Source organism: Eumetopias jubatus, unplaced genomic scaffold (genome assembly GCF_037043125.1).
Source record: "Eumetopias jubatus isolate StellerSeaLion01/CBP00866 unplaced genomic scaffold, mEumJub1_p1.0 scaffold_15, whole genome shotgun sequence".
NCBI classification, from domain to species: Eukaryota; Metazoa; Chordata; class Mammalia; order Carnivora; family Otariidae; genus Eumetopias; species Eumetopias jubatus.
The window spans coordinates 50706069-50717417 of NW_028274821.1; positions in this window are offsets into that span (position 1 = coordinate 50706069).

An 11349-nucleotide genomic window follows, 5' to 3' on the forward strand; every position below is an offset into this window, starting at 1 on the left:
AATCTGCCTGGTTTCATAGGTTCACAGGTAGAGAGGAAGAGTCATACCTCAGGTCTCATTATGAATCATACCTCAGGTCTCACCCATAACTGATTTAGATGATATTTAGATTGAGACTCTGGACTTAGAACTGATGCTGGAATGGGATAATACTTGGGCCTGGTAGGATGAGAGCAAATGTTTTTTGCACATGAGAAGAACATAAATTTTGGGTTAGAAGGCAGAGTGTTGTGGGCTGAATCGCATCCCCAAAATTCATACTGAAGCCCTAATCCCACAGTGTGACTACAAGTGGAGACAGAAACGTTAAAGACATAATTAAGATTAAATGAGACTGTAAGGTAGGGTAAGGCCCTAATCTGGCACCAGGGATGCACTGCACACACACAGAGAAAAGCCCAAGTGAAGACACAGCAGGAAGGCAGAGGCCACAAGAGGAGCCGAACCTGCTAACACCTTGATCTTAGACTTCCAATCTCCAGAACTGTGAGGAAATATATTTTTATTGTTTAAGCCAGCCTGTGGTATTTTATTATGGCCGTCCTAGCAAGCTAATACGTTCTGAAAGGTGGAGAGAAGAAGGCAGACAGACTGGCTACGAAGCTTGGAATCCAAGGAACAGTATCATGAAACTGGCAACCCAGAAATGCCCATGGATGAGAGTAAAATAAACCCCAACAAAAGTCTGTTCTCTCTAGACAAAGGTCCAAAAAGGGGAAGTGTAATAATTCATAAGAATTATTTCATAAACTTCATCAGGATTTCATTTTATTTTATTTTGTTTATTTATTTATTTATTAAAGATTTTATTTATTTATTTGTCAGAGAGAGAGCACAAGCAGGGGGAGTGGCAGGCAGAAGAAGCAGACTCCTCATTGAGCAAGGAACCCAATGCAGGACTGGATCCCAGGACACTGGGATCATGATCTGAGCCAAAGGCAGACACTTAACCAACTGAACCATGCAGGCATCCTGAGGATTTTAATAATAAAAAATTACTCATCATTGAAAATGTTAATAGAAAAAAGACAACAAATGAATGCCAACACCAAGAATACAGAGATTTCAGAACTGAGAGAGATTTTAAAGCCACTGTCATAAAAATACTTCAAAGATCAGTTAAAAAACAGTTGAAAAACAATGGAAAACTAAAATGCCTCAGCAAAGAAGTAGAAAACAAAGAAAAACCAAATGAAAATTTTGGAATTAACAACACAACTGAAAAAACCAAAGTCAATAGAAGGCCCCAACCATGGAAGGGAGCGCACAAAGGAAATAATCAGAGTCCAAAGACAGAACAACAGAAATCATCCAATCTGGACAAGAGAGTAAAAATAGACTGGAAAAATAAATAAATAAACAGGCCCACAGGGACCAGCAGGAATATAACAAAAGAGTTGTTATATATATGTTGCCAGAGACTGGAAAAAGAAGAAGATAAAAAAGAAGCCTGAGAAATTACTTGCAGAAATAACGGCTAAAAACTTTCCAAATTTGTCCAGTGGCATAAATTTAAAAGATTCAAGAAAAAATGAGAGCAATTCCTGCAAAGGTATATCATAGTCAAACTTCTGAAAACTAAAGACAAAAAGAAATCTTGGAGGCCTCAAGAGATAAATGATACTTTACCACAGGGGAAGACAATTTGAACAAAAGTATACTTCTGTTCAAAAGTCATGGACATCACAAGGAAGTGGTATATTTTTCAAATGCTGAAAAAAAAAAAAAAGAATTGCCAACCCAGAATTCCACATGCAGTGAAAATAAAGGTAAAATTAAGATATTTTAAAAAAGGAATTTGTCACCAGCCAGTCTACTTTAACAGAGTGGCCAAAGGAAGTTTTTTAAATAGAAAAGAAATGATAAAAAGGCAATAATGAAAGAACAAAAGAGTAAAGAATGAGTAAAGACAAGACAGTTTACTTCTCCCTCTGATTTTTCTAAATTATGAGTGTCCATTGAAGCAAAAATTTTAACACTGATGTGGTTCTAAATGTGGATAGTGGATATATTTAAAACAATTACAGATAAAGGGGAAAAGGAATTTACAGGGAGGCAAATTTACATACTTTACTGGAACTGGTAAAATATTGACATCCATATACTGTGATAAGTTATATCTATAATACCTAGGACAACCAAAATAACAATTATGAAGTATACAAGGAGATACACTCAAAAACACTGTAGATAAATCGCAATAGAATTCTAAAAACTATCCACGTAACCCATAGGAAGACAAGAAAAAAAGAGAGATAAAAATCAAAGAGAACAAACAGGAAACAAAAAATAAAATGGGAGAGTTAAACTCTAGCATACCAATAATTAAATGTAAATGATCTAAATGTATCACTTAAAAGAGAGACTTTAAGAGAGTAGACTAATAAGCATGACCCCGGGCGCCTGGGTGGCTCAGTGGGTTAAGCGTCTGCCTTCGGCTCAGGTCATAATCCCAGGGTCCCGGGATCGAGCCCCGCATCGGGCTCCCTGCTCGGCGGGAAGCCTGCTTCTCCCTCTCCCACTCCCCCTGCTTGTGTTCCCGCTCTCGCTGTGTCTCTCTCTGTCAAATAAATAAATAAAATCTTAAAAAAAAAAAAATAAGCATGACCCAAATTCAAGAATCTCATTTCAGGTATAATGTTATAGGTATGTTAAAAGTAAAAATGTAGAAAAACATGTATCATACATTCATAAAAAGATAACATAAAATTTAAAATATAATAAAAATCTGGTTCTTTGAAAACAGCAATAAAATGAACAAACATAACAAGACTGACAAAGAAAAAAGAGAGAAGGCACAAATTATCAATATCAGGAATAAAATAGAGATTATCCCTATGGATCTTGCAGATGTCAAAAGGAAAAGGAAATGCTATGAACAACTGGTCACCAAAGCAGATATACAGATGATAAGTTATATCTATTATACTCATCTATATATCTATAATACCTAGGACAACCAAAATAACAATAATGAAGTATACAAGGAGATACACTCAAAAACACTGTAGATAAATCACAATAGAATGACATATGAAAACGGTTTTAACATCATTAGCCATTAAGGAAACATAAATTATATCCACAACGAAATATCACTACACACCTATGGCTAAAATAAAATACAGTCACAAGAACAAATGTTGCAAAGGATGCAGAGAATCTGGATCTCTCATTCAGGGAGAGTATGGAAATATAAAATTGTATAGCCACTCCAGGAACTACTGTAGTTCAGAAACACGTATTAAGAATAATTTTAACCATCCTTGAAACTACCCTATAATCCAGAAATTACACCTCTGGGAATTTATCCCACCAGAAATGAAAACTTACGTTCATGCTAAGCTTGTACTGGAATGTTCATAACAGTCTATTTCTAATAGCCAAAAACTCTAAACAACTCAGATATCATTCTACAGATGAATGGTTAAACTAATGGTAGTCCATTTATACCAGCAAACACCACTCAGCTGTAAAAGGTAATTAAGTCACTTTTTGCAGATTATATAGCACATGCTGAGCAAACAGCATTTTTACCCAGCAACTTGAGTTGTAATGTTGGATCACAATTTTGAGGGGAGAACAGAGCTCACCTTGCCATTCTTGTGAGTACTGCTTGGTAAAGGAAGTTTACCAGGGGCTTGAGCTCCTGTCCTGTCCTTAACAGAAGGTCTGGTAGGAAAGAGTAGCTGCAGGTGAGTGTGTGCACCGCCTCCTGGGAACGCAGGGACTAGCTGCATGGTCACAAGGTCTCTTGTGTTATGGAGCTGAAAGTGACATCTGTCAAAAGCAGCACTGGCCACTATACCTGTTGTGAGAATGACAGTGAAGGATAACGGGAGTTACACAGAACAGGACTCAGAAGCAGATGGAACGTGGGAAACAGCTACACCTCCTATCCCCCACCCCCGGTCTTCACGCTTGCAAGAAAACCCACAAACAAGCGGAGAGGTGCATAGAGGGTAGAACCGTGCCCCGAGACTGAGTGAATCAAATCTAAGTTGGACAAAGAAATCACTGGTTTGGACTGAATTTGCCTAAAAGCCTACAAATTAAGATTTCTAACAAAGGCAGTTAGTTTTGGGTTTTTGGGTTTTTTGTTTGTTTTGTTTTTCAGTTTTCGGAAGTTCTACTTTGTCTAGCCTAAGTTTCGTGGACTGTCATAACAGGGAAATGTTCCCTTGGCCACTCAGATTTGTTACTGGTTATTTGTTTTGTGTTAGATGCCAAGGAAGGAGGAGCTGATATTAAGTTACTATGCCGTCCTGCAGGCTCACTGTGTGGTGAGAAGAGTCACGAACGAACGTGATGGGAGCTAAATGTCATCAGTGAAGAGAAATCAGTCTGTGACTGGCTCTGCCAGGGCTCTGAATAGTTCTTAACACAAGCCTAAGGTCCATATTACCTGAATATAGCCAGTTATGTTTTCAGATTGGGTATTACTTTCAGATCCGGCATAGCTCCTTTCTGGTTTTAAACCTCAGTATGCATCATTGCTACAATAGTAACATACTCCACAACTAGTCTCTTCTCAATCATAAATTCCTCTGCGTTCTTATTACAAACAGTCAGTAGGGACTTCTTGAATAATTGCTTTCACTGAGAGTACAATGTCTGCTTGTCATATACCATGTATGCTTTTATTATTGTTAGTTTCTGGTAAAATGTGTACTGCATCATTGGATAGCTCAAAATACATTTTGAAATATTGGCTTTTCCATAGTGTCACCTTTTTTCCTGGTATTTATCTTGTACAGTACATCTCACTTTATTAAAGCTTCAATTACATGTCTAAATAAAGCTTAGGCATATTCCCTCATGTTTCAGGTAAGCGTGGTTTTTCTGTGATCAAAACAACTGCTCTATTTTTTGGTCAATTATAAATGAATTCACTGATCATTGACAATAGTAATGCTTGAAAGTTGTATGCATTTTGAAGCATTTATTGTTTATTATTAATGAAAGTAAATCCAGACTTTCTATATCACATAATGTTAAATAAATGTCAACTATTTTGCACTTAATGTGTGCATATAAGTTTTTAAAGAAGCATTAATCTTTCATATTGTCAGTTTTAAAAGATATTTTGTCTTTTATTGGATATTTTTATTAAATAATAAATGTGCATGGTTTAAAAATTAAACAATACTGGAAGGCTTTTAAAAGAAGCCATCTCTATTACAACTCCTTAACTCTGCTCTCTAAAGACAGTCATTTTTTAACTGCTTTGCCCATTTTTTAAGTATTTAAGTATCTAAGTAAAATATTTATACTCTGACTTACAAATTTTATATATTATAAATTAATTAACCATAGACAGAATTTATCTATCTTTACCTTTCCTACGTAGTTATATGAGAGTTTTAGTTTTAAAAAAATCAGTGTTCATTATCATGAGCTATATATATCATTTATACTATAAAGCCAAATAGCCACATAGTATATAGATTCTTATTTTTTCTGATAATTTTTAGTAACTTTATATATATTACATATAAATATATTAAATATGTACTTATGTTTGTTTTTTCCATGCTAGATTTCAACGAATGGCTATTTTTTTCTCCAACTGCTTTATCAGCAACACCCTCTAAATGTTCTCTAAAAATAAAGAAACTCAATGCTCCCATTTTCATGGAAGCCTCCTGGAGCCCTCCATCCACCTGTTTCAACTCAGTGTGATGGTTCTCTAAGTCTGCTGTTCATCTAGCATCTGGATTTTCACTCACCTTCCTCCTACTTTAGATGGATTCCTTAGTGAATCACCTGGTTTGGGTGAAAGCCTCCTTTTGCAGGACATCCTTAAATAATTTTCTAAAAAAATGTGTATGAATGGTCTCTTTTCTAACTGCCTGCAGGCCTGAAAAGTGTGTATTTTGCCATCGTACTTGATGGACATTTTAGCTGTGTACAGAATTTTAAAGCAGAGTTTCCTTAAGGACTTTGAGGGCATTTCACTATGGTCTTCTTGCTTTCAGTATTGCTATAGAGAAGTCTATTTCCATCCTGCTTCCCAATGCTATCTATTAAGTGGCTTGTGGTGATGGTGGTCATGATTTGTTTTAATCCAGAATCTTACAGGATTATCTCTTAATTGATGGTGTTCTGAAATGTCATGATATGTCTTTGTGTGAGTCTACTTTCATCCATTGTCCTGGGCAATGGATACTTGAGAGGCATTTTCAATATAGTATTTCATGCACTTCTCTTAACAAAATTTTCTCACACTACCTTTCTCCTCTATCACTTCCCTCTGTATTTTTAAGATTTTATTTATTTATTTGACAGAGAAAGAGAGGAAGAGAGAGAACTCAAGCATGGGGAATGACAGGCAAAGGGAGAGGGAGAAGCAGACTCCCCACTTAGCAGAGAGCCCGATGCAGGGCTTGATCCAAGGACTCTGGGAACGTGACCTGAGCTGAAGGCAGATGCTCAACGGAGTGAGCCACCCAGGCAACCATCACTTTCCTATGTATTGTTGGTGTGACTGCAGAAGGTAAATACAAATAATGAAACCAGATGATAGCATACAACTTCAGATCAGAGGAAGCACCCATCCCTTTTGTTCACATTTCATCAGCCAAAGCAAATCACATGAACAAGGTTTATGTCAATGGGATAAAACAGCTATCCTTCTAAGGAATATGTCTCATGGGGAGGGCCAGTGAGTATTTTGGCAATAATACCATCCACTATACTTGGTATCTGTTCATACAGAAGAGTCGTTATCAGCTCTGCGAGCACATTCAGAATTGCTGATCGATGAGTTTCGCTGTCTAGTAACTGATGGGGCAGGGAGGAGGGGGCACCTATTTAACAAGGGTCACCCAGAGGCTTGTATGTAGTGGTATTTTTGCCTGTGGTTATCCAGTTTCAGCTATTCTAAGAACAAAGAGGACCAGGAGTGCAAGGCCTTCAATGAAATCTCCATAATCTGTCTGTTTCCCCACACGCTTAAGTCGATCATTGCTAGTTCCATCCTATTAAATTCTTCCTAAGTGTAAACTTTTGATCTTCTGCCTGAGGGCACTCATCTAGTGAGGTGGGGATATGGAGTGAGCAGACATAGAACTGCAGATATTCACCCTGTTTTTAAAAAGCCTTGTACTCACTCCTCTCACTACCCGAGGAATGGATATCTCCAAGCCCCAAACCTTTTAAAAGTCCCTTGTCATGAACAAATGGCTTCATTTTCAGTATTCTCCTGTATATGCATCTGAGGATTTAGGTCTTCCACCCAGCTGAATTATCACTCCACCCTTTGCTTTCCAGTGTATCTGCCACTTTTTCCCATAATCTTTGTCCTTGTGGGTTTATACCATTTTGTATCCTCAGTATCATTTTAGTAGCCATCTGGGAGGAAACAGAGATAAGCAAGTGTGACTAGAAGTCATAATGTAAAGGCTTAAAAAGTGTAAAAGGAGGGTGCATAATGTTGAAGAATTTGAGACACTCTGGAAGAAAAGGTAATAGAGCACTAAAATTGTGTTCAAACCAACCCTGAGACTTACATGACACCTGAGAACGATGACAATGAACAAAGAACAAGAAGAAAAAGAATGAATATAAATGGGAGGGGGGGGAAGAGCAGAATTCCTTAAGATAATGAAACAGACATAGTGGATGAGAGTAACCAAAAGCTTTAATTAATATGGAAGATGAAAAATGTGATTCAATAAATAATATCTTAATAATAATAATCTTAATGAGCTCTTATAAGTTTCTTTTTTATATATGATAAAGCTACTTTAAAAATCCTGTAATATGATCTGGACCTGAGGGTAGAAAACATGTTTTGTTCCTTTTTTTTTTTTTTTCCCCACCGCCAGCAAAGTGCCTGGAACATAATTCAATTGCTGTTGCTTGAAGGCCTTAATGCCTTCTTGATTTAATATAATTGAGGGTCATAATACCAATTTAGTAATTTTAATTCCGAAAATTTGTGGAATAGGAACCTGGCATCTGCAGAGTTAGTTAGGCAGTTGATTAAAATACAGCACAAACTGTATTTGGTAAAGGACCCCATGCCCAGGGAAATATGATGATGTTTACATGAGTCTTTTATTTGCAAAACATTTTATTTTGCTTCTCAAATTGCTTAAACTTGTCTTTGTTTGATAATTATATCCAGGATTTAAGGCAGGGTCACTTATTTTGCATAAAGAAAGTATGTAGGTTTTATAAAACCTTGAACCAAGCTAAAAGAATGCAGATTGATTTATGTTATTATAGACACATGTATTCATTCAAAAATATAGATAGTGAGTACCTGTGTCTCTGCATTCTTCTATGTTTTAGGTATACTGTGGTAAGCAAAATAGGGAGAAAGCCCTTCCTCCCTTCCCCCCTCCCTCCCTCCCCCCTTTTCTTTCCTTCCTTCCTTCCTTCCTTCCTTCCATCTCATTCCTAATGGAGATTATAAGGTAGTCATGGCAGATACACTATGAAAAAAAAAATCAGTAAAACATACAGCATATTAGATTGTTATAAAAGTCATGGAGAAAAATAAAGCAGGAAAAGTAGTGATAGAAACTGTTCCTGAAAAGGCATTTTGAATAGAACTTGAATTTTTTGATGGTGAGGAAAGGGTGCTCTCAAAAGAGCCAATGACAAATGCAAAAGCCATGAAGTGCTACAGTTGATCCTTGAACAATATAGATTTAAACTACATGGGTCCACTTATAAGTGGATTTTTTTCCAATAAATACATTACAGAACTTTAAATGTATTTTCTCTTACTAACATTTTCTTTTCTTTAGCTTATTTAATTGTAAGAATACAGTATATAATACATATACAAAATGTGTATAAATTAATATTGGTAAGGTTTCCAGTCTTCAGTAGGCTCTTAGTTGTTGGGGAGACAAGAGTTATACGTGGATTTTTGACCACATGAGGTGTTGGCAACCCAAGTTCCCACATTGTTCAAGAATCAACTGTTCATATTTTGCATTTTTGAGTAATTAAAAGAAGACTAGTTTGACAAATGAAGAGTGTGGGTAGGGATGAGAAGGAGAAGGTAAGCTCAATGACAGAGGAAGAGTGTAAAAACCTTGGAGGCCATTAAAAGAACTTTCGCTTTTATCCTGAGGGAGATGAGGAACCAGTGAGGATTTTGAGTAAGGGAATGAAAGCCCAAGAATAATTCCTTTTATTTGAGTTTACTTCCAATTCTAATAGGAATAGATAGGCTTGTAAACCTTAAGTGACTAAATTAAAATGAGTAATCAGTTTGGCTCTTACTAGGCATGTCTGAAGTTGAGCTTCTATTGTTATCATTAAATTTGTCTGCTGTGGAAGATGAATTGCATTAATGATGTCGAATTTTAACCCTGCTCATATCTGAGCCCTTTGCCATGTAAACTATCAGGGCTTACCACTCTATTTGGATATGACCATGTGTGTCCTTTGGCCGATGGGAGTTAGTGTAATGCATGCGGAGGCTTGATGTGCTTGCACGATTTCAGCTTCTTGCTCTTACCATCTGCCATGGTCGTGAACACACACTTGCTCTAGCCTATTACAAAAAAGTGATATATGGAATAGAGCTTAATTGCCCCAATTGTCCCAGCTGTACTAGGTCAGCCAACAGCCAACCAATCTCTAGACATGTGTACAAACCCAACCACAGTCAGAAAACCTGCCTCAGTGACCCACAGCTAAACACAGGCACATGACCAAGTCCACATGGGATCACCTAGGCCAAACCCAGATCAGCTAAAAGTTGCTGCCTCATGGGCTAAACAAATGCTTATTGTTGTGTGCCCCTGATATTTTTGGTTTGTTATAGAGCATTAAATGATACTAGGTAACTGATGCACATGTCAAGACACTTCCAAAATTAAAAATAAGAAAAGATATAACAAAAGATAAAGAAGATACTTGAAACTTGAAGAGGAGACCATGTATAGATATAAAAATAGTATATAATCTGTTTATAAATATGAGAAAAATGGAAGGTTTCTCAGTTTTATCATTTAAGAGTAACCAAGAGCATAAAATATAACAAAACCAAGAAATTATAGGGTTATATTTATATGTGTTAATTCAAATTCCTAAAAACTACAGCAAAAACCTTATCAAATACAGTTAAAATAATTATCAAACTAATAGAGCATCATATAATAATTACTTTTTTTTCCTTAAGTAGGCTCAACACCCAATGTGGGGCTTGAACTCACAATCCTGAGATCAAGAGTCATATATGCTCTACCTACTGAACCCGCCAAGTGACCCAGTAATTAGTTTTCTTAAATCTGTAATACAAAACATTCAGAGGCAAAAAAGGAAAAACTGTTGTCATCTCAAAAGATGCCAAAATGCATTTAATAAAATGCAAATATATTTTTGTTTAACAGGATACTTTATAAAAAAGATGGATATAACTGAATATTTCCCCACATTATGAAGGATACTGATTTTAAGCCAAGAACTCACATTCTACTCATTGTGGCTCTCCCATTAAAAACTTGAATGAGTTAAGGATCTGTGAGAAGAGAATTCTAAAATGGCTTCCACATTTCCTGCCCCCTGATGTACACACCTTGGACAATGTCCTCTCTTTGAGTGCAGGCAGTGCCTGTGAATATATTGGGTATCAATTCCACGATTAGATTACTAATCTAATAAGAAGGGGGATTATCCTGGTGGGCTTAATCAGTAGGACTCCTGACCTACTGCAACTGTGAGAGGGAGAATGTTGCCCATTTAGGCCACTATTTTATGGTAATTTGTTATGCAGAAATAGAAAACTAAAATAGAATGCATATCATCATTGTGATATAATAAAAATAAAAGTAGTATAATTATCTAAGAAAAATTCTGTGATAATCAAGTGAAAATTACTTGAAAATAAGTTTATTTATACATATGAAAAATGTTAGTAAAAGGACCCAGTTCTTGGTAGTGATAAAATAATTTTTAAAACCTAATTTAAGCTAACTTAAAAATATGCTGGGTCCGTATTTTTAAAAATCACAGACCTGTACCTCCGAAACAAATAATACATTATATGTTAAAAAAAAAAAAAAAAACAATAGTAGGAAGGGAAAAATGAAGGGGGTGAAATCGGAGGGGGAGATAAACCATGAGAGACTATGGACTCTGAGAAACAAACTGAGGGTTCTAGAGGGGAGGGGGGTGGGGGGATGGGTTAGCCTGGTGATGGGTATTAAAGAGGGTACATTCTGCATGGAGCACTGGGTGTTATACGCAAACAATGAATCATGGAACACTACATAAAAAACTAATGATGTAAGGTATGGTGATTAAAATAAAATAAAATAAAATAAAAACAAAAAAAGAAACAAAAATGCATGAGACATTTCCTCAATTAGTATCACCCACTCT